General features: G+C 38.9%; 1 protein-coding gene across 9 annotated transcripts in view; it reads left to right on the top strand.

Moving 5' to 3' along the window:
* The window catches only part of HIVEP2 (HIVEP zinc finger 2), a 194,481-nt gene that overhangs the window by 108,856 nt on the left and 72,930 nt on the right, over positions 1-12,695 (top strand). For 7 of the 9 annotated variants that reach the window (XM_073789666.1, XM_073789667.1, XM_033867788.2 and 4 more), the window contains one exon: positions 698-810. The exons of the other annotated variants lie outside the window; for them this stretch is intronic. The gene's annotated coding sequence lies outside the window, so the exon portion shown is untranslated. The remainder of the gene's footprint in view (positions 1-697; positions 811-12,695) is intronic. 9 annotated transcript variants of the gene reach the window in all.

Below are 12,695 nucleotides of genomic sequence, written 5' to 3'. Positions count from 1 at the left end.
CTCTAAAACTTTCTCTTGGAGCTAAGATAGCAATTTAATATTTGAGCTTCAGAAAAGGTACATCTACTGGTAAAATGAATAGAATTAACTGATATTATTTATGAACTATAATTAAGCTGTTTATGGAGCTTTAGTAAACACTTCTGTGGGAGACGAGGTATTACATTCTAAGAATGATCTGGAAATTTACGCTAGCGAATTCTCTCCAAATGATCTGTCTGGGTATTAGTTTATATGCCTCAACAGAAATTGCCTGTACCTAGGGCTTAACAGTTTTAAAGAACTGCAACCTACACATTTTCATTGCATCAATAAATTAATAAGAACCAATGAATAGAATTCCAAAGTAGTCAGTTGCATCTTTTCCTCATCTCTGATTTTACATGTCCTAACTGACATTATGTAGTCGTCACTTCCGTATGCCAATCAGTACTGAAAATAAACTCTTCTGCTCTTGCACTTTGTTATTTTATTGCTTTTTCTATGCTTGAACATTCTTTTTATTTCCAAACTGGAAAATTTAATCTAGTTGCCAGATGCTTTTGTTGTTTTATAGTTTTAAGTAGCACAGTAACTTAGGAGAAGATATAATAATAATAATCTTGCTTTGATTTCTGTGTTATTACTGTATAGATCATATAATGCTGCTCTGGTTTAAATGCAATTCTTTGTTGTGTTTTTTTTCTTTCTTCATTAGGTGGAGTCTTTGACTTTTTAAAAAGACGATGGTAATCAGATCTACTTGAAAAATTAAGTGAATTGATTTGCTTGGAACACTCTTTTACCAGTTCTTTAACATTTAACCACTGGGTAAGTTGAGTCAAGTACTTTCTATGTGGTTTGATTTCAAAATTATTGGAAAGATCTCTCAAGCAAAATATTAAGCTTTATGGGAAGTTTTTGACAGTAATAATTTGAGGACCTCAAAACCTGTGAAAGATGTCTGGGATGCTATCTAAATGAAAATGTTCATAAGTCTTTACCACATCGGTGGAACTATCCTGATTAGAAAAATGGGAAGATTAGAAAATGTTATCATGTACAGTTTGAAACCAGATCCCTTCATTTACTGTTCTAATGATTATTTGCTTGTTGTAATCTTGAGGTAATGTGAGAATATCGAATTTTACTTTTAGTGAGATACGTGTAATTGTACTGTATAGTATCCGATTCAAATCTAAGGAATAAAGAATATATTGAGTAAATTAGTAACCCTCCTTATTTTATTTCTTTTTTTGGCTGCGTTGGGTCTTCATTGCTGTGTGCGGGCTTTCTCTAGTTGTGCCGAGCGGGGGCTACTCTTCGTTGCGGTGCATGGGCTTCTCATTGCAGTGGCTTCTCTTGTTGCGGAGCACGCGCTAGGCGCACAGGCTTCAGTAGTTGTGGCTCGCGGGCTCTAGAGCGCAGGCTCAGTAGTTGTGGCGCACGGGCTTAGCCGCTCCGCGGCATGTGGGATCTTCCCGGACCAGGGCTCGAACCTGTGTCCCCTGCGTTGGCAGGCAGACTCCTAACCACTGTGCCACCAGGGAAGTCCACCCTCCTTGTTTTAAACCATTCTCATTTTGCAGAAAGCTTAGTTTCTGTGATAAGAATAGAAATCTTAAGGACTTGCTTGATCCAGCTTCCTTGTTGCGCTGTGTTGCTTCGGAAGGTTCTTGAGGTAGAGAATTCTTAACCAGGAAGAGTTTAGGCTTTTAGCAAATTCTTGGCACTGCCAAGACAGAATTTAGTGAGAACAGGACTTTGGCTACTGTTAAAATGTCAGTGTAGTAAAGTCTGCTCTGTCAAACAGATTTTTGACATCAGAAGTCTAAATGATGCTGATTTTAGGGTTTGGTAATTTTTGTTTTAATCCAGGCAAACTCATGCTTTAATTAACTCTTTACACAGTCACAGAAAATGTGGAAAAAATTTTGTATTCCTAGTCTAGGTCACATGATTTTAGTTTCTGAAATTCTAAATTTTATTCATGATTCTAAATTGTGCATCTCATTACTTAATTTCTCTCTGGATAAACTAGAAGTATTTAAAAATATGATGAATGATGGTAAATAAGAGAGGAAAGTGTCTAATCATTCGGGGAGCAGACTTCCAAACCAAACTAGTAGTGTCTGCTTTACCTCTGGGCATCTTCAGACGTGGTGGGGTCAGGTGGTTTTTCAGGGATTCTGTCGCATATGGTTTATACAACGCTGACAACTGCCTTTGCTTTGTCTAAAATAATCTTCCTTGAGGCTGCTTCCCTGGAACTTGATTTGTTAGTGTAGCTTTTGAGCATCCAGTGAGTGCAGAAATATCAAGTGTGGAAACCCAGGGAATCTTTTCATTTGGCCTGTGAGGTTCATGACCCAAGATTCATTTGTGACCAGTAATTTCCATCGTTATGGGCACACGGTGCCATTCGGAACATTTTTTTGATAATTAGAGGGATATAAGGCAATTAGATTGAAAAACCCATCATGAAGAGAAATGATAAAGTTTCAAAAGCAAAGCCTTAATTTCTTCGGTAGTTGTAATAGATGTTAGAAGATGAAAATTGATACTCTGAACTACTCACTTAAATGTCTTTGTCTGCCACATTTAATTTTCCTTCTACTCACAAGGATTGGCTTTTACAGCTATTCCCAAGGGACCCCACAGTGTTACAGTTACATTTCGATTGGTGGGACCTAATTTAAATTATGTTTAGGAAACTGTTCTGTAAGTGCCTCCTGAGAATGGACATTGGCCTTCTTGCAAATGTCACTATGAATTCTGGGTGTCTTTGGTTAAGTCAGCTCTTTAAGGTCACTGTGTTTTAAAAATTTTTTTGTTAATTACATAAGGATGCTACTTAATTCATAAGGTTATGTGAGGATTAAACTCCTGGCAGGTGGTAGAGACTCAGTAGCTAGTAGTGATTATTGACAATAGTGATTCATGTTGGTAATAGTCACAATCATGGTTTAAATGTAACAATAATTGTATTTTATTAATCACATGTCTGATTCTTTAGCCCATCATTGTGGACATAGTAGAAATGTACACAGAGATGAGTAACATTAAACCAAACACTTGGTAAGGAAACACTTCATATGAAATTGGTAAACTTTTTTCGTGCTGTATACAACATAATCAGCAACCTCTCAATCAATTTATCGCCTGAGCCTGGTCTTTTCCGTTGACCCAAGCAAGGATTTTTCTTTCAAATAATAAATTTTAAAAATTTCTCCAATTTCCCCCACTCCAAATTGGTAGTAAGAGAAAACAGGGTAAAAAAGATTAAAAGGGGAAGTTTGCATGATAAAATTTTACACAATATAAAAGGAAAACCTGCATCATTAGAATGGTCTTTCTTTTATGGTACTTTTTGTAAAAGATAATAAATACAAATTACTTTATAATAATGTGACTTTTCATGTCCTGCCATTTTCCTTCAGATAGCCAGGGCTTTTGACTCGTCTTGACCTTATTCATTTTAAGGTAATAGTAGCTGGACTATAGGCCTTTAAACCAGGTGCACAGATTTATATGCTCTCATTGCATTGGATGTAATTATTTAAGAATTATGTAAGTGGTATGTCTTCTTTAAGCTGAGGAAAGATAAGAAGGAAGGTGAAAATTGTTAGCATTCACTGGATGTGTTCTGCAGAGTCAGGTTCTTTGCTATAGCTGCTTAATCTTTGAAAAGCAAGAATTAAGAATCCCATATTCATTTGAGAAAATCAGGTTTCAGAGCAGAAATCAATTTGCTGAGAATTACATAGTTATGATAGTAATTTTTGGAGTCAGAAGTTATTGAAATCTTACTTTAAATTAGAAAATCCAAACTATGTAACTCTATTTCCTGTACAAATTGCTGTATTTTGTGATTTCCCCAGACTCAGTGTTTATCCATCCATCTGTTCCTTTATGTTTTTACTTTTTTTGTCATTACTTACACCAGTATGGAAAATAAAATGGGAAAATTTTAATCTATTTAACTTGGGCACATTTTAGTAGGTCTTATAAAGATTTGATGAGGTTGCAAATAAGATTTGCTCTCTGTTCACTGTGGTTTGATACAACTTTTCCTGCTATCACATATATTTCAGAGCAAACCTTATGAGCTTCAATGCGTTGTGGCCTTCAGTATGTTTCCTTTTATATTGGGCCATTTTTATAGGTTTTCAGATGCACACAATTCTTCTGTTGGGTCCTTTGTGTTTCAAGGTAACTGAAGAGGGTATCAGTATTTCTGACTGAATTTTACTAAACCGATGTGAAACCTATAGACTCGTAAGCTCTTACTATAAGGACTGCGGTTTGTTTTGCCATTACAGCCTTTGTGAGTGGAGCCCATTACTGTTAGCTTCTCAGGCTATATGGTTTCACTTTTCCAGAATTATTTTCTTAACCTCTTCTATAAAACTGGACTCCTCCTGCTTTGTTTTTCAAGCATCTCACTTGACTATACCTTGATTCATTCATACATTCAGTTCCTTACCCATTCATTTATTCATCATCAGCAAGATTAATTAAACCAGTAGTATGAGCAAAGCACATTTTGTTCCTTGAGCATTCTGTAGCCATTTGAAAAACTGACTGAGGGTTACTTTTTTTTTTTTTTTTTTTTGTGGTTCGCGGGCCTCTCACTGTTGTGGCCTCTCCCGTTGCGGGGCACAGGCTCCGGACGCGCAGGCTCAGCAGCCATGGCTCACGGGCCCAGCCGCTCCGTGGCATGTGGGATCTTCCCGGACCGGAGCACGAACCCGTGTCTCCGGCATCGGCAGGCGGACTCTCAACCACTGCGCCACCAGGGAAGCCCGAGGGTTACTTTTATGTCATTTCATAGTACTCTTCCTGCTTGTCGTTCTTCCTGTCTCCTTCCTTTAGCTTGCAGTGTAGGATGACTGTGTGTGGCGGGACCTCTCATCTTTTACTGGCTACACAGAATGCCCTGTTTCTAGGATGTCCTGAATTACCACTTGTGTAATGCTTTACAGTTTACCAATGGCTTCCATGTTACATGATCTCACTTAAGTCAAGAACTATTGTGTAGATATTACTTACATTTTGTTTTGTATGTGAGCAAACAGAGGCTCTAAGGGTTACAGTTGAGTGATTTGCTCAAAGTCACAGCATTAGTGAGTCATGAAGGAGGATTCAACCCTGGTTCTCCCAACCACAGGCAATATGTCATTCGATGCCAGATCACTGGTCTGGTTGACTGGTAGTGTTCAAATATTGGAGCTTTGTTGATAAGATCTGTATATTCTGTTTAGTATGAAACATATAAGGAAGTAGAAGCCATATTGGAGTTTGGGAGAAGAATCAGATCTCAGAGTTTTAGGGAATCTTGGAGGCAGTGTACCTTCCCTTCCTTGATGATAACTGTGAAATTCACCCAGTCACTCCCCTGCTCTGAGAATCTCATAGACTCCAAGCAACATCCTTATAGATCAAGAATGGCTTTTGGAATTCTGATTCCCTTGGCAGTTATAGTTTCCCTGTGAATTACTAAATTAGATATTGAACAGCATCGTCCACTTCAGAGATCTTCATGCTTTATCTCTTCTTCTCTCTGAATCCCCTTAATACTTTTTACTTCTCTCCTGTCTCTGTTTTGTATGTATTTTTGTGCTTATGCTTTTTAGTAAAGTGATTTATGTGGGGCTTTTATCTCACCTACCACACTGTAAGCTGCTTGAGGGCAAAGACTGCATCTTCATTTCATTGGTGTCCTCTTCAGCCTTGAAAATGGTGGTTGAAAAAAATAGTAGATATTCCATAAATATTTGTTGAATTTAATAAAAATATCTGATTGTGAGTTTTCATCTACAATTCATTTGGGGGACTGCACATTGATACCTGGGCACAGATTTAATTTTAATCATATTAGGGAGATGAATCAGCAAGTCTGATTCTAATTAAATATCCAGAGCAGAGCCATAAACAAATGTACGTGCTTTCTAGGTGATCTTTTTGAACGCAAAAAATTAGTCTTGAAGTAAAATAACAAACCCACCCCCCAAAACAAAACAAAACTCCCTCCATTCCCCTACAAGCACGTTTTATTGTCTTTGTCTTGGCCATGGGAACAAAAACGACTGACCTCTGAAAAGATTTAATGAGATAAAATAAAACATGGGCTCTGAATATAGAGGCTTCCTGGAAGGTACAGGTCATGCGGATGTGAAGCACAGCTGTCTCTGGTTTCAGGACTAAGGATGTACATTTAATCTGCCCTGCGGTGCTGGGAAGCCCCTGAAAATTTTTGAGCAGGAGAGTGATGTCATCAGAGCTGCACTTTAGGAAGCTGAATCGGGCCAGGTTGTGTTGGATGGTGCGGGGGTAGAGGTGAGGGTGGGGTGAGTGGGTGCAAGAGTCCCTGAAAGCACAGAAGCCACTTAGGAGGCACTTAGCATTCATTCACACAAGAGCTGTCACCGCACATTATGCCCTTTCCCTCTCCTCCCACACGTATAGCACAGATGAAAGCACTAAGAAAACTTTAGTGAACACTTGAATCCTAAGTTCAGGGAATTCTTTCTTTTTTTTTTTACTGAAGTAGAGTTGATTTACAACAATGTGTTCGTTTCAGGTGTACAGCATAGTGATTCAGTATTTTTATAGATTACACTCCATCAATATACTACCCCGTGCTGGAATTCTGACTTAACTTCCTCCAATCTCTTCCTTACTTCCTCACTTCGCAAGTTTTGCATCCTGGTGCCTTTATGGCTACTTTCAGCTCAAAGTATTTTCCTTAGGACTCTCCTGATGCTTCCACAGGTGACTGCCTCTGAGAATTGTCCCTGGATTCCATATACCCAATACCCGAGGGCATAGTGCCTAGACCTGTCCTGTGGAAATTTGACAGTTGGACCCGAAGCACTTTCGGATCTGACTTTGTACACTGGGAGTTCAGGCAGGTGTTGAAGGTCTGAACTGCAGTGGCGGCAATAAGCGTTGACAGGACGCAGACAAGATGAGAGAATGTGCAGGAGGCCCACGGAGGGCCGCCTGATTGGGTGCAGGAGGGGTATGTGTGCGTGTGTGTGTGTGTGTGTACGGGCGCATGCTTATATCCGCACTTCTGGGGGGCAGGGAGCAGTAGGAAGCTGTCAGTGATGACACCAGGCTTTCGAGCCTGCGAGTTTGAATAGGACTTTTTTTTTTTTTTGGCGGTACGCGGGCCTCTCACTGTTGTGGCCTCTCCCCCGTTGCGGAGCATAGGCTCCAGACGCGCAGGCTCAGTAGTTGTGGCTCACAGACCCAGCCGCTCCGCAGCATGTGGGATCCTCCCAGACCAGGGCTCGAACCCATGTCCCCTGCATTAGCAGGCAGATTCTCAACCACTGCGCCACCAGGGAAGCCCTGAATAGGACTTTTAATAGATAAAAAAAGGAAGTAAAGAGAGAAGCTGGCTTGGGTCTCAGGATGATGAATTTGATTGTGTACCGAGTTTGATATAAAAGCAGATAAAAAGCTTATACTTTATACTACTCAACTTTTTTTTCCCATGAGGGTTTATAGCTGGAAACAGGAATTCACTGGAAGGCATGAGTCTTCTTCCTCTTTTTACTGTTCTTCCAGCTCCTTAAATATTTCCCAAGAGCTTAAGATGTTTTGGGTTTTCTCAGCCTTACCCCTGCCAAAATCCCCCACAAGTTCACCTCCTCAGGAACATGTGTACTTGTCAGAGTACATGTTTAATCATATTAGGGAGATTAAACAGCAGCCTTTCGGCCTGCCAAGATAAATCATACGGGAAAAATAGCTATCTTTTCCTTTTGATAAGCGTGAGCATTGTCACCTCACAACTTGCTGAAATAGCATAACAAAGGAACACTTTTGGGCAGAGGCTGGAAGATCAAGGCAATGCGCGGACACAGACACTTCTTCTTTTCTTTACTCTGAGGCCTTCGATTGAAACAGTCTAGTTCAGGGAAGCAGGGGCATTTTTACTTGAGCACTAAAATCGAAAAAGTGTATTAGCCATTCGAATTGCAAGTTGTCCTCTCAGTTGGTGGTGTTTCTAACAAGATCCTTAGGCTCTTTAATTTGTTGGTAGCAGTGAGTCCGCCGGTCCCAATGTAATCCACTCCCATCCCCATCCACTGAGACGTTTTTGAATTTCAGCAGAGATACTCTTGATTCAATCAGTTTAAAAGCATATAACGATCCTGTAATTATCATTTGTCATTACCTTGTGTACTAATGATTAAAGCAAACATTTAATAACCAAAGGGCAGTAAATATATTTTAGATCTTGAGCCATAAAAAGATTTCCATTAACAGAATATTTGGGCAGAAATAAATTATTCATTGACTGTAGCAGAGCTTGATTCTGTCATCAGCCTTAAGTGGAACTTTTGAGAACACCAGTCATCACGGACACCAACACTAAATTGGCTTGAGCCCCCATCCTTCTTACATGGAACCTGAGGTTTTTTTGGCTATTTGTAAAAGCTTTAATTCGGTTTAATTCAATGAATGTCCATGGTGTTTCTGCCATATGCAATTTAGTGTTCTGGTGGTTGGAGGACTACAGTGATAAGTCTGCATTTTAGTCTTTAAGTTGCTTGTAAACCCAAAAGAGAGACAAGATTAGTACATAACTAACTTGGATATAAGGAAGCTTAAGTAGCGCCATCAGAAATGTATAAATAAAATGTGTTGCACATTCAGAGGAGAAAGAAATCACATGAATTTTCTCATGGGAATGTGGAGGGAGGGATTTGGAGATCAGGAAGTGTTTCCTGAGGAAGGCTTTAAAGACAGGCAAGGTTTGGACAGATGGAGAGAATTACAACCACATAGGCAGAGTTGGGATGAGTAATGTAGGTGTCATAGGAACGAAAAGTAACATGATGTATTTGGAACACAGTATTGGTAAGTGAAGAGGAGACACCAAAGAGAGGAAAGAAAGATACCTAGAGACTTAGAGAGTGCATAGAGGACCTTGAAGGAGTAATTAGCACATCACTTTCGTAGACATTACAGAACCAATTTTGAGCTAAGGAGTAATATGATTGGATTATATTTTTGAAATATACCTCACCTCACCTCACCTCACAAATAAGAGGTCGAAAACCTGAAGGTAGACAAGTTAAAAAGCCATTAGGATCATCTCCGTGAGAGGTAATACGTTTCTGAACTAAGTTGGTTGTAATAAGAATACGAAGGAGGGGACAGATGGGAGAAATAGTGCAATCATTTGTCTATAGGTTTTGGCACATGATTGCCTACATGAGGGGTGGAAAAGAGGAAGGAGTTAAAAATTCCATGCAACGACTTTTAATAAACTTTTGAATCCAGCCAACATTTATGGAAAACCAAGCCACGTGCAAGACGTTGTGCTCTGTGCTAGAGGTGTGTACTTAGAAAAATGAGAAGGGTCTTGTCTCCAAGTAGCTGAAAATTTGGGTGGGGATATAAGTGTACTCAATTAACTGAAATCCAAACCAGATCATGATTAGTGCGACAACAGGAGTAGCGCAAAGAGTTATGAGAACACAAAGGAGGGTGATGTTAATTTTGATGCTGCAAAAGTAGGGAAGCATCTAGGGGAGAAGACACTTGGGCCTGGAAGGTCAGATAGAGGAATCCAAAATATTGTAGCTGTCAGAAACATAGCAAGAAAACTAAGAGAGGCAAGTGTCAAAGAAGCTAAGGGGAGAGGGCCTTTACAGATAGAGGAGCTCTTACTTATTGCCCCTGGTATGTCAGATCCTGAGCTGGAAGCTCTGTATTTAAGGAAGGTGTGCCCCACACTGCGAAGTGCTGCAAAGTGGTAACAATGCCATCTAAGAAAGGGCCCCTGCATTCAACAATTTAAGGGTTAAGAGTGGTTTTCAAAGAGGTTTCAGTTGAGCAGGGAAACATTCTAAAGGTTATTCCTCGTCTTGAACATATAATTAAACTCCATCAGTGAAAGAAAGGCTGAGCTTTCCTCAGTGATTTATCCTTGACGGGTCAAGTTTATAGAAACCTCAGTAGATCTTAGCTCACCGGCTGGTCTTCGAGGTACCCCCTGAGAATGTGTTAGTCCTGAGAAGTCTTTGTAAATTTTACAATATTGCAAACATGTTGGATGCCTAGATGATTTTCTCACAGGTCCAAGATTTCAACTGGCTACAAGCCTCCCTCTTTCTCACTTCTTCCTTCCTCCTTCCCACCACTTCCTTTTTAAACACCCGGCTGGTTAGGGTGAGCACATTTGCCACACCCTTGGCTCAGGGTCAGGGAAGTCCTCGGGCTCTCCTTGGCACTTTTCCCACGTGGAAGGAAATTTCTAGAGAACAATCCAGGGAAGTGCACGCACACATAGACACACACACACACACACACACACACCCCCAGTTCTTTTCCTGTCCTTTAGGATATTCATGTGCCAATAAACAGACCAAACACACTGTCACATACAGGCATATTGTGTCACATTCACCCTTAGGAAACTGGGCAGAGAGGCAGTCATCTCGTAGGAGGTAATGGGGATACTATTAACATTTAGGAATAATAATAGAACTTAAAGAAAAATTTAAAAATTACTTTGTTAAGACGAATAGCATATTACTGTAGAGTGTGCAGGGATGACATTTGTATCAAGGTTATGTTTAGTGGATTTTTTTTAATCAATTAGTACAGCAAATTGGGCACAGTAAAAGAACTTTCACAGAGGCACTCACATTACCACAGAGGGGCATTTTAAATTGTATCAGGCCACCCCGTAATTTATTTATTTATATTTTTTTCCTGACATCATTGAATTTATTGGGGGAAAAAAACAATGAACAAATAACCATACAATCTTGGGCTTTGATAGGTGTTATAAAGAAAAATAAAGTAAGTTAAGGGAATTAAAAAGTAAGGAGGGTGTAGTGTTTTGGATAGAAAGTTAGGGAAGTCCTCTCTGAGGTGGTAATGTTTGACTAGAGAGCTGAATGAGGGGTTTCTTGTGTATGATGTATACTATGTCCATTGCCACCCCGTAATTTAAAAGGAATGAAAACAGAGAATTTAAAAGGAGTAGTAGAGTGGAGGAAGAAGCAATTGCTTCTTTACCCCACAGATGCTTAATAGTACATGCACGTGGTAAGCGTGTGTTTATAATCATTCACTCATTTATTCGTTTATCCATTCACACACTTGATCCCTCAATCCATAAACATTTACTGAGTTCCTGTTGTGTCCCAGACTGAGTGCTGGGAAATATAAATGAGTAGAGAAAAAAAAGTAACATTTAAAATAAAATACTTCCTTATTATGGGAAACTAGACAATATAAGTAGATTTCCCTGTTTTATAAGTATACAGCTTGATGGAAGTACATTTATGAGGTATTATATACTCCTGATTTTACCCCTCAAAGTTCTTTCCTGCCATTGTAAACCCTAAAATGTGTTCAACCTGCTACAACATAGTAATTCAGTTATTAGATTAATGGTAATGGGACTTGTTAGAGCTTCTAAAGAAATTGTCATATGTTCTCATCAGACTTTACCTACTACACCACTGGAATTCCTTTCCCTTAAGAATTGAATTGGCAGGATGATTTATCAGGCTGATTTTCCTCTGTCTTGTCAGACGCCTTGGGATGATAGGGTCAGTATGCTTTTCTGTGTATCCATAGAAATAGCCTCAGGGAATTCTCCAAATGTAGGGCCATCTTCCACCTTTGAAAGCACTGTCAAGATCTTTTCAAACAGCAATCAAACTCAGAAGTGGGTAGGACCATTGAGTCTGACTTAGGCTGGTCTTCTAGGGCACAGTAAACCTGAGAGAGTTAGCGATATGTTCCTTGCCAGGTAATACTTTCTCTTTTTACTCTTTTTTATTTATTACCTCTCTTTGCCTCATTTTAATAATTTTATACTTTTTTCCCATACTTTAACAACTGTGGCTGGTAGGTTTATGTCTTGCAGGACTTGTTTTAATGTCACCTTGGTGATGTATAAGAAAACAAGACCTTCATTTTCTCCCCTGCATTTGGTTTTTCAGCATACATTCATGTTTTGGGGTCAGCTATAACATGCTACCGTGTTTACCTCTATTTTAAAAGTCAAAAATTTAAGTTGAACTAAGAAACCTATGGGACTTTTGTCCCAGAACTCTTAATCTTGGGTTCTTTTGTTTCCAAATCAAATAAAAAATATATATGTGCATCATATTTGTGTAAATGGAAATAATTTTCATTATAAATGTCAATAATTTTTATTATGTCAAAACAAAATTTTGAGGTTTTGGAGTTGATGAATATATTAACATAGATTTTTGTAGAGATACTAAAATATTTTAATTCAACTCTGTTAATTTGAAAGTTTTATTATGCATACTTTAAGAATGCACTGACCCAAATTTGGAAATATTTATTGACAAAAATAAAATGTTTATGTGGATTTTTTTTAATTCTAGAGAGAGAAAAAAGTTAATTTCACTTCAGTATTATTTTCTAAATAGTATGCATTTGTGCCTGCCCATATCGTTTTCTAAGCATATATATACTCTTACACCTTTTATCTGGGGCCATGGAGGAGAGGACAGGAACTGGCCTGATGTGTGTACCGAGATCATTCATTCATTCACTCACTCATTCATTCATTCATCCAGGATAAGGATGGATGTTGACAAACAACTTGTATTTTCCATTTTGATAAATGCGAGTAAACTAAATGTTTTTACCTGGAAAAGATAGTATTAACAGGGAGGGATTTGACAACATATGTAAACTTA

The sequence above is a fragment of the Tursiops truncatus genome, chromosome 12 (genome assembly GCF_011762595.2).
Source record: "Tursiops truncatus isolate mTurTru1 chromosome 12, mTurTru1.mat.Y, whole genome shotgun sequence".
NCBI lineage: Eukaryota > Metazoa > Chordata > Mammalia > Artiodactyla > Delphinidae > Tursiops > Tursiops truncatus.
Note: the sequence above shows the minus strand (reverse complement) of the source record. Positions and strands in the feature narration are given on the sequence as shown.